The sequence below is a fragment of the Cavia porcellus genome, unplaced genomic scaffold, assembly GCF_034190915.1.
Source record: "Cavia porcellus strain 051 isolate PalLab524CR breed Dunkin Hartley unplaced genomic scaffold, mCavPor4.1 scaffold_5, whole genome shotgun sequence".
Lineage (NCBI taxonomy): Eukaryota > Metazoa > Chordata > Mammalia > Rodentia > Caviidae > Cavia > Cavia porcellus.
In genome coordinates, this window is record NW_026947488.1 from 125,514 (window position 1) to 136,021 (window position 10,508).

Sequence of the window (10,508 nt, forward strand, 5' to 3'; positions counted from 1 at the left end):
TACCCCAGCTCCAGAAATTCTTCCTCAAGGTCAAGGGATCATTTTGTAGACCATCTCTCTGTGGAGTAGTTTTTATGTGGCAAATCCACTCCACCATTCCCACCTCCCTGATCTTTTGAATTCCCTCATCAACAGTAACCCCACTCCCCCCAAAATTCAGGCTTCTGCATATCATTAAGAGTGAGCATCTCCTGATCCATATTTCAATCCAAATAAACTAGTCACACTTTAGGTCCTCCAACTGTTGCACCAGCCAGAGATTTAGCTCAGGTGTAAAGTCCATACCTGGCACGAGCAAGGCCATGATTTTGATCTCCAGTAAAAAGCCCTTTACATTGCAACCAAAATGTTTGCTTAGTGTGTTCTTACAAAAGTTCAGCATGGTCTAGGTTAACATTCCTTGCACCGATATCCAACTTCCTTAAAAATCCACTCTCACACCTTTTCCTTACATTTTTTATTGTGAGAATTAAAAAGGGAGAAATTTTTTGGGAGCACTGCACACATCCTTCAGGGCCAAACTGTGCTCCTCATCTTTGGGAGCCCTGAGATATCAGCCTGGTCTAGGACTAGAGGGCATTGTATGCAGTGAAGCTGGGTTCTGTTCAAACCATAAAGTACTCAAATTGAGACATTTGTCTTACTGTTATGTTTGTAAGTCCAATAGGATGCAGTCACCATGAAATACAATGCACACTGTTTAGAACTAATCTCTATCGAATGGAATCCCTAGAGTGTCCCATTGGGTGGCCTGAGGCCTGGCACCAAGGCTCTGCTTATTCCCGTGTGGCCCACACAGGCCCCAGCCTTCGTGAACAAGGGGGATGAGACTTCCCTCCCTTAAGGGGGAGGCAGAAACCATAGCCACCAGTCAGGGGAGAGGTGACCACGACAACCAGTATCTGCAGGGCAGCACCTGCTGCTTGGGAGCCTGACTTTGTGTCTGATGAGGGTGGATCACAGGTAGAGTTTGTATCACTTTATACCTGTGAAATAACTAGAGATTCAAGTTTTAGAAGGAGAGTCAAACTTACTTTATTGGAAAGGGAAGAGAAAGGAGACAGACAGCTAGTACCTTGGAGTGAGGCAGGAAGCACATAACTGTTGTGGGGTGCTTTTTTCCCTCTGGCTCCTTTATCAGATGATAAGAAAGGGCCTCAAGCCTTGAGAGCTGTTACCCCTGGGTTGGCTGTTCCAGCTGGAGACCCCTGATTTGGCCATGGCCCCATCCATTCCCATGTGCACGTTGTCAGATGAGCACTGTTGTGGCTCCTTGTGCTGTCCTGGCTTCTCCTGAGGGATCTGCAGCAGCCTCGCACTCAAGGCAGGGTTAGAAGGAAGAGATGCGTGTGCCCTGCACTGTGTTAACATGGTGAGAGGATAGTGCAATGTGTGCGTGCTCACACCGCGGTACGTGCGTATCTAGGAGTTAGTGTGTATTTTATATTCCAAGGGGGTTTTGGTTTTGTTTTTTAACATAACCTCCCTCACTTCCCCACCTTTTTCCTTTTGTGTTTAATAGAAGGGGGAGGGGGAGGGAATTTGAGCCTTGGCAGATTTCGAGAGATTTATCCTTTTTCTGTTTTGTTCTTAATTGTGATCTCTGACTCTATTTCTCTCTCTCTCTCTCTCTCTCTCTCTCTCTCTCTCTCTCTCTCTCTCTCTCTCTTTCTCTCTCCTCTTTAACTGTTTATTTGCCAGAAACTTCACTGAGACTCTTTAACTATCTCTGCTTGTCTGCTAACTTTACCTACAATTAAATCTTAGAAACAACATCCATGTATATGTTGCAAGAGATATACCTTGTCTACACAATCATACACCAACTGAAAATAAAAAATAAAAAATTATACTCCAAGAACTGAAACTCAGGCTTTGGATTTAGCTCAGTGGCATAACTTCCTGCCTGGCAAGCATAAGTTTGATGCCTAGTACCTCCCTAAAACTGAATAAACGTCCAATCTTTGGTGACTGAGGGTGATGTCTATTCTTTGGGTCTTACTTTGTAGGTTAGGCTGGCCTTAGACTCGTTATGTGCCCAGGCGGGCTCTGACCTCTTGGTGATCCTGTAAGCTCTGGGATTCTAGGCATGCACCCCACTCATAGCTGTCTCTTCACCAGTGTAACACACCCTAAGTTAATACTTTATGTTATCCCAACTGACTCAACCTTTAGTAACAGTTTACAAAATTATTTGTTATAAAGAGTTAGTAGCTGTATCATACCCGATATGGTAATGATTACACGGTCTAATGCTGACAGATTTAAAAGGTGAAAAAGCTGGCTTGCTTCTCTATAATAAATAAACTACTATTTGACTGTCCACTCTTTGGTTAAATTAAATACTTACAATGAAGTTTTGATACTGTTTTGTTGGGGTTTTCCTACTTTAAGCATGTTATATGTTCTTTCCTAGATATACAGTGTTTATATCTATGTATGACATAATTCAGGACACAAATATGAGTTAATAACATGAGTTTTAATACTATTGGTTAGCTCTTTGTGAGGTAGCATACATAGTCATAAACGATGTGCTTATCTTATAAATTGATCGCTTATATATAAACCATAATTTTTTGACTTTTCAAAGATCCATTATCTAGTTTATGACTATGCAAGGAAGGCCTTCTATCTATTAAAATAAAATGCTACAGTCTTTTTCCTCCATATACAATTTTGGAAAAAGAAAAAAATCAAGACAATGACTAACAGGTAGGAAGTAAGGATTGAGCAGGTTGGAGAAATCTTTGTAACAATGTAGTATGCTACTCAAATACTAGGAGATCGTTAATATTTGAATTTCAAAGTGAATGGATATAGAGTTAATTTCAAAGATGACATTTAGTAAAGAACTTTAATAGTCGCATACTTTGCTCTTCTGCTTCATTTCCTTCAAAACTGCTATACTAGGGTCCTTGCTTTAATCTGGTTCAGATTCCTAAAGGCCTGTATCCAGGGAACTTCTTGCTCCTTTGAAGAACACCCTGGAAGTAGAATTTATTCATGCAATTCACTGAAGTCACTGATGAGAGGAACATTTACTAAACACTGACAGTGTGAAGCAGCCTGCGCACAGCTGCTGGGGATGCACCATAGCTCCTGGCTTCCGGGAGCTGCAGAACCAAGGGTGCGCTCGGTGGTGCAGCGCTGCCCTCCTTGCATGCACGGTGCCCTGCGCTCAATTCCCAGCACCATAAAAAATAGTTGAATAAATACACATATGTCAGAGCGGCAGATTGAGCTCAGCAGCATAAGCGCCTGGCTGGCATATGGAAAATAGTGAGTTCACACCCTGGTGCCAGATAAATGAATAAATAAATGTATGTCACAGAGGCCATTCCTGGAGTCCGGGCTAACTGGGACCCACTGAACTCTGTGCTGAGGTAACCTCCTCTGTCAGGGACCAGCTTTTGTTTTCACCGTCAGCCCTTACACAGGCAGTGTGGGCTACACTCTTAACGCCAAGAACACTCCGGACTGTTTCGTGTGAATGCAACGTCTCTCCAAACCAGTTCTGAAACCTGACCTCAAAGAGCATGTTCTATTTTCTTCTAATTTCTTAGTGGTGCCTGAGTCTGAGCTGGAGATACCCACAGCAGATTCTAAGCAAAGACATTCAAATTTGAATCTTAAATATCTCCAGTGCCTATGTCTTCTTTTCACCATAAAGTTGGCTACTCTAATGTTCATTAAAAGGAAAGCAAAATTTCTTAATTTTGGATTAATTGTTAAAAGCTAAAAAAGAGAGAAAGTCTCAATATTGTGAACTACTTGATGACAGAAGTTATTCTACTGTGTGTCTGTAGTTAGACAGGAATTTAAAAACCAATCTTGCTATTCCCCATGGCATTCAGTACTGATTATATCCAATGCTTCGTCCTTGGTCTTAACAGATGAAGAATAAGATACACGTCCTGCCTTCTACCAGAATGCTTTACATTTCTGCCATTTTCTTCTGCATCCTGACATTCCAATTCCAGTTTGCTCTTATCTTTTTCTAGAAGTACCAGTTGCTGTTTGAGGTTGTGCATCTCCGTGCAGTCTTTTATTTTCTAGTTGCTCCTCCATCTCTTTGACCTTTGGAAGGTGTGAAATCTCTTTTCAAATTGCTGGATGAATTCTGCATTTTCAGCTAAAGCTTTCAAAGCTGCTGGTCAGGGACTGTGTCCTGTAGCAGAAGATGGCTTTGACACTGTAGTCCATTTTATTCTGGGAACATCTCTTATGCAGATGACGCTGCTGCCTTTGGAAGGTCCTCTCCTGCTCCAGGCTCCCTTGCATCTGCTATTCTTCTACTGCCAACACGGACACTTGACTGAATTGTTCTAAGACTTTTCTCTGTTCAGGACCTTCTGCATGTAAAACAGCCTTTTCTCATTTGACGTTACTAACTTTTTCAGTTACTTCCACAAGTTTGCTCTTGCGCTTTTGCAGCTCAGTGGCAAATACCTCCTTTTTCTCCTGGGCAGACATGATTTGAACTCGAAGTTCTTTGGTCCGCTTCTGTCACCAGTGAAACACGGGTCTCTGCAGTTCTGGCTGTGTCTGTGGTGGCATCTTCATTGTTATTGCTTCTCTCCCCCATTGTCACCTCTTTGTTTTTTGGTCTTTTTTTCATTTTTATCGGTACCAGGGATTGAACTCACAACTGCCTGTTTGAAAGGCAGGCGCTTATGCCGCTGAGCTAAATCCCCAGTGGCCCCCCCACCTTTGTCACCTCTTTCCTCCACTTGGCCAGGTGTAACATGCTGATTCTCATCAGCGTTTGATTTTCTTCAGTTAGCTTTGTTGCCTAAGCTTCGCACTTTCTTGACAAGTCTTCTGTATTCCAAGATGGATTTGCATGAGGTTAACCTCCTCCATGACCACGGGAGAAATTCTCTGAAACAGCTTCATCTCGGGCTTGCCTGGTTTTGTCACACTTCTCCTTTGTTTTCTGGTTCTCTGCTCTGAGAGCTTACATCCACCTAGAGCTGACTCCTTCAGGCCATTGTGAGCTGCAGCTGCTTCGTCCTGTCTGCAAGGTTCGCTTTGGTGGTGCAGCTGCGACTAAAAGGAGCAGCAGGAGCGGCAAGGGGGCCATGGGCAGCGGGGAGCGCAGGTCCTCAGCCACGGCCTCGGGGCCCAGAGTGGGGTTTGCTTCACTCTGCCTCCTCCTGGTGCCCAGCACGGGCCAGATCATCCTTGTGGTGGGTAGAACAATGTAATTTTAAAATACAAATCAAAACTGGATAAAAAGATGTTGTATTTTTATACAATGGAATATTTCTCAGCTATGAAAAAGGATAATCTTGAGGCTATTGTAGGTAAATGGAGGCAGCTTGAGACCACACTCATGAGTGAAATAAATGAAACTCACATTTGTGTATGTATTGTCTCCCTAGTGTAAAAAATAATAAAAAATAAAATCTGAGAGAGTAATAAGATCCTAAATATACAGTAGATATTGCATAATGAAAGGGAAGAAAAGTGCTCCAAAGGACAGAACAACTAGGATAGGAGAAAGGAAAAAGGAAGAAAGGAAAAGATCATATGTACATTGGTAAGCACATATAAATGTGTGTGCGCACACGTGTGCTAGGCAGTTAACTACACTGCTTATCTCTGTTAGTTCACCAAAAGGAGCAGGCTGTGCTGTCACTGCTTGACTGATCACCTTTGTGCCTAGGTTTTGTGACCCGAAGTACAACTTCTAAGACAACAATACTTAATATATCAACTAGTTGTAAATCCCTGCTTTATTTGTATCACTTCCATTTTTCTATTTTACTTTTTCAAAACAATTAAGAAACAGTTCAGATGAGCCAAAAAATATCAGTCCAGATTCATAAGTGGAACAATTCAGCAAAGACAATAATCTTTTTATATATGATATATATATCTTCATTACAATGGCTCCATAAAGCAGATGCTGCTCAACATAAAGGGACAAACAGATATGCATATAAATATAGTGGGGGAATTAAATACCCTACTCTCTAAATAGAAGATTAGACCACAAAGTCAAGGAATGTCAGCCTCAAAATCCACCGCAGGATGAATAGATTTAAGAGACATCTGCTTGCCCCACGGCAGCAGGATATAGATTTTTTTCCGCAGGTAATGGAACTATAACAGTAGATCCTGTTTTCACTCCAAAAACAACTCTCACCTTACACCAAAAAATGGATTTTGCTGGATTGCAATGGAAAGAAACTAGGAATCAACAGAGAAAGAAACTACATTACCAGGTGAGTATTCAACAGTCCATGGCGCTCAGAAGGAATCAGGATACAAAATCCTTTGAAATATCAGATCATAGTGGAAAAATATTCAGACTCTGTGGGAAAAAGTAGAAGTCATTCTAAGAGAAATTGCACAGCTATGAGTACCTCTGTCAGAAAAATGTATCAGTCCCAAGTAAATAATCTAGTCACGCATGTCAAGGTCCTACATGAATCAGAACACTGCAAACCCAAGACTGGCAGATAAAAAGCAACAGGAAAAAAGTTTCTGACTAGAATCCCAATAACACAGGAGATAAAAGTGGCTTATATCACATAAAAAATGCCCTGTAGAACAAAGGAAATAACAAACAGGTAAAAAAAAACCATATGAAATGATATAAAAGTTTCCTAGTTATACTCTGATGGAGGACAAATACTTAGAATCTATAAAAGCTCAAAAAATTATCCTCCAATATGGCCGAATCAAAACTCCATGAATGAACGGAATAATCACTTCTCAAAAGGAGGACAAACCACCAATAGTTCCATCAGAAATGTAAAGATGAAAAAAAAAAAAAAAAGAAATGTAAAGATGGGGCCTGGGCATTTGGCTCAGCAACACAAGTGCCTGTGTAGCAAGAACTAGGTCATGAATTCGATCCCTGGTAGCAAAACAAACACACCAAACTAATGTATAAAAATATAAATACATTTAGGCTTTTAGCTGTTAAGAACATGTGATTCAAAATGAATTTGAGATTGCAGTTTACACCAGTTTAAATGGCAATCATCAACAGCACAAACACACACGAAAGAAATGAAGCCTGGCAGGGTGCAGATGGATGTGTGTGATTGAACACACACAATGCAGTGCTGCATTGTCGGTGGTGATTTAAACTATGAGAAGCATTGGAGGCATTCATTAGAAACTCAATAAAAATTTCAGTTGGCCCAGCCATCTCTCTCCCAAGTGCATTCTCAAAAGAGATAAAGACATCATCGTAGAATGATACATGCATAGCCTTGTGGTTTACAGCATCCTAATTCAAAACAGGAAAGGTCTGGTAACAGCCTGGATATATGGACAGATGAGCAGATGAGGAAAATGTGGCATTTGTACACAAAAGAATTTTAGCCATAAAGAGTGAAATTGTTTTATTTCCAGGGAAATGGATTGTTAGAAGTTCAGACCCTCATGCTAAGGAAAATGAACCTATGATTTTTCTATATTTAGAGGAGGGGACCTGGGGAGCTGACAGCTAGTGGATAGAGTGTTTTGTCTTGAGATAACAAAAATTATCTACATTTCATTGTTGTCAGGGTTGTACAACTCTGTCCATAAGCTAAAATACAATAAGTCCTACATTTTTAGCTTTTAAATTGTGTACTATGCAAATTTTAATAAAATGAAGTCATTATCAAAAAAAGTAAATAAGACAGACACATAAAATTGTCACACACTTGCTTTAATGAGGAATCTGAAACATTCATAAATAAATGAATAAAATAAAGGAAAAATAAGATGAAGCTTAAAGGGTGACACTTGGAAATAATGAAGGGGTTCAAATGACGGGAAGTAAGAAGAGAGAAAGAAGGTAAAAAAAGAAAAAAAAAAGAAGGTGAAATATTTCAAGTGAGCAATGGACCAACATCCTGAAACAAGCATTACTTTGTGAAATACAATCATACAGTTAAAAATAGGATAAAAATGTAACTGGAGCAAAACTACCTGTTGGCCAATTTAGTTACAGTCTGTTCAGACTGGAATGTTTGCATTTTCTCTGCCATTTATAAAAGTTACTTTAGGTTTTCTTATTAAATTTCAGGCACTTTATCGAATTTTAAAAATTATTCTTTCATAAGTATTTTCCCTCAAATCATCTCTTTAGGGGCTGGGGATTTAGCTCAGCAGCATAAGCACCTGCCTTGCAAGCAGGCGGTCATGAATTCAATCCCCGGTACCGATAAAAATGAAAAAGACAAAAAAAAAAAAAATCACCTCTTTAGTTCTGCTTTTCTTCCCCTCAGTGTCTTGGGTTACATCGTGCTCCTTTCTGACTGCCTGATCTTGTGTTTCTTCTTTAAAAAGCTTCCTTAATCACAATCACAAAAATGTTTTAAAAATAAGTGCTAACCCACTACATTTTCTAATGTTGCAGTTAATGTATTTTTAGAGATTTAACTCAGTTTTATTTTATTTGTGATGCTAGACCGGGCCTAACTTCCCTTAGGAGATGAATATAGTTTACTGTTTCCTTTTCCTGCTGAAATGTTGCTTCAGTTCTACATTAAATGACCATGTTCATAAGTGGCTGCTTTGACCCCTATTAGCAGAATTTGCAATACAGGTTTAAAAACCTATTACCTTATCAACCTGCAACACTGCTATTTTTTTCTAAATGGATTTCTGGAAATAGTTATTGAGTTGAAGTCACTTTCCTGAATTGTAATAGTGATCCATTATATTTATATATTTTAAAATGAGAAATCATGAATTTCCAAGATTAGGTCTTCCATAGAAGAATATTACCAAGCCTTCTTATGTACCTTTCACTGAAATTGAAAATATTCTTTGCACATACTGTCATAAGTTTGTGGATTAGTTAATACCTTCTGTTACAAGTGTGAAAGGCACTATTCTTACTAGATATTTTCAGTGGTCACTGCGAATTGAAAGAAAGACACTGATCTGGCACAGGAAGCAGAAGTAGCCCCAGGCCACACCAGACCCCGTGCTTCTGCCCTGCAGGGTCCCTGGAGGGGAGAGCAGACCCTACAGGAGCTGAAATGGGAAAGGCCTGAAGGAGGCACTGAAGATGGAGAGGATGGTCACAAGAATAGAAGAAGTCAGAGAAAAGAAGCTTCCATCAGAGAATACACCAGGGCCTTCCAGGCAGTGGGGGAGATACGGTGAGTACCCTGCAGCTAGTTCAGAGTCTGAAGCCCAGACATGATGGTGTGGAGCCCCAGAGATCGCCACCCAGAATATGGGAGAACGAGGTTACATGGCTTTGCAGGGACGCAGCGTAGGAGCTATGACTCAACTCTGGACAAAGAGAGGCCGAGAGAGCTCACAATTAGGATTTTTTTTTCTCACAATTAGGATTCTTCAGATCCTAATTGTGAAAAATCTGGCTACCCATGGCTGTGCAGAATTTTCTGGTGTGGAAATGGTTGTGCTGATTTCCATGAGGAAGAAAGAGAAGGCCTTGCCCAGACCTGTGGGCTGCCCATTCATTCTCCATATGAAGGCTTTGAGTAAATGGATTCAACGTGTAATATAACAAAAAGCCTGGTACAGATCTCAGTGCTGCTGGGAGACCTGGCCTGGACCAGTTCCTTTTCACTCAGCCTTGTACTCAGCACCTTGGTACTCAGCTTTGTGCTCAGTGTTCAGCTCAGTTTGCCCTTTCTGCACTTGAGTCATGTACCCTGAGGCAGGGGGTTTGGGCTCCAGCATCAGATGGATGTTGCCTTCCTCGGGAAACTGAGTAAACATGGCACAGAATGAGGGAGGCTGCCCTTGCTGCTTATTGCAGATGCTGTGCAGAGCTGCAGCAGTCAGGCACACACAAGGCTAGAGTCTGAAAGCATGAATGGGGGTTGTGGATCTGGTGTTATTGGCCCTCGCTGAGGTCTCCTCATCAGTACCAGCTGCAACTAAATTTGACAGTGTGTCCTTGAGTCCTGGCCCATGGCTGGTTATGTCCACTGTTCCTGCGGTGACATTGGACAAATGTGATGATCCTGCCTTCACATGAGTTGCTGTTCTTACATCAAGAAAGTCAGCAGACAAACTCCGTGCCCTCCTCTGTGGTTGTCTCTACAATACTTGGCACTGCATGGCATCCTGGAGAGGATAAAGCATGCCTGTCAACTTGGTCAGTGTTTGCAAGATAGTTTAAGAAACTAAACCAAAATTTTGGTGGAGGGTGAGTTCAGTTCTCCAGAATTTCAGTTCTCAGATTTTGCTAGGAGTTACCAAGATCATTTAGTGTGAAAACGTGTCTTGGTGCCAGCCTGGTGCTCCCCAGAGTGCTCTGGGAGACACTTTCCTGGGAAGCTCTGAATTCCTGGCTGGGAGAGCAGTTGAAGCAGCTGGTGCCTGTGAGCAGCCTCATCATGGTGGACCTGCAAGTCGAGGGCAGGTGTGTGCAGTTCAGCCCTTGGATGAAGGCAGCAGAGCTAGAAACATGAGGAGCGGATGTGGATCAGTTTAGAGCCTGCATCCAAGCAAACTGTCTGTCCTGACCTGAACCCTGCAGCTTCGAAGAGAATCCAAGAGGGAAGCAGTAGGTA

General features: G+C 41.5%; 2 pseudogenes; one reads left to right on the top strand and one right to left on the bottom strand.

Moving 5' to 3' along the window:
- Positions 1-5,185, bottom strand: part of LOC100713773 (shootin-1-like) — a 36,978-nt pseudogene extending 31,793 nt beyond the window's left edge.
- Positions 5,186-7,775: 2,590 nt separating this feature from the next.
- On the top strand, positions 7,776-10,209 carry LOC134475919 (pyridoxal-dependent decarboxylase domain-containing protein 1-like; annotated as a pseudogene).
- The last annotated feature ends 299 nt before the right edge of the window (positions 10,210-10,508 follow it).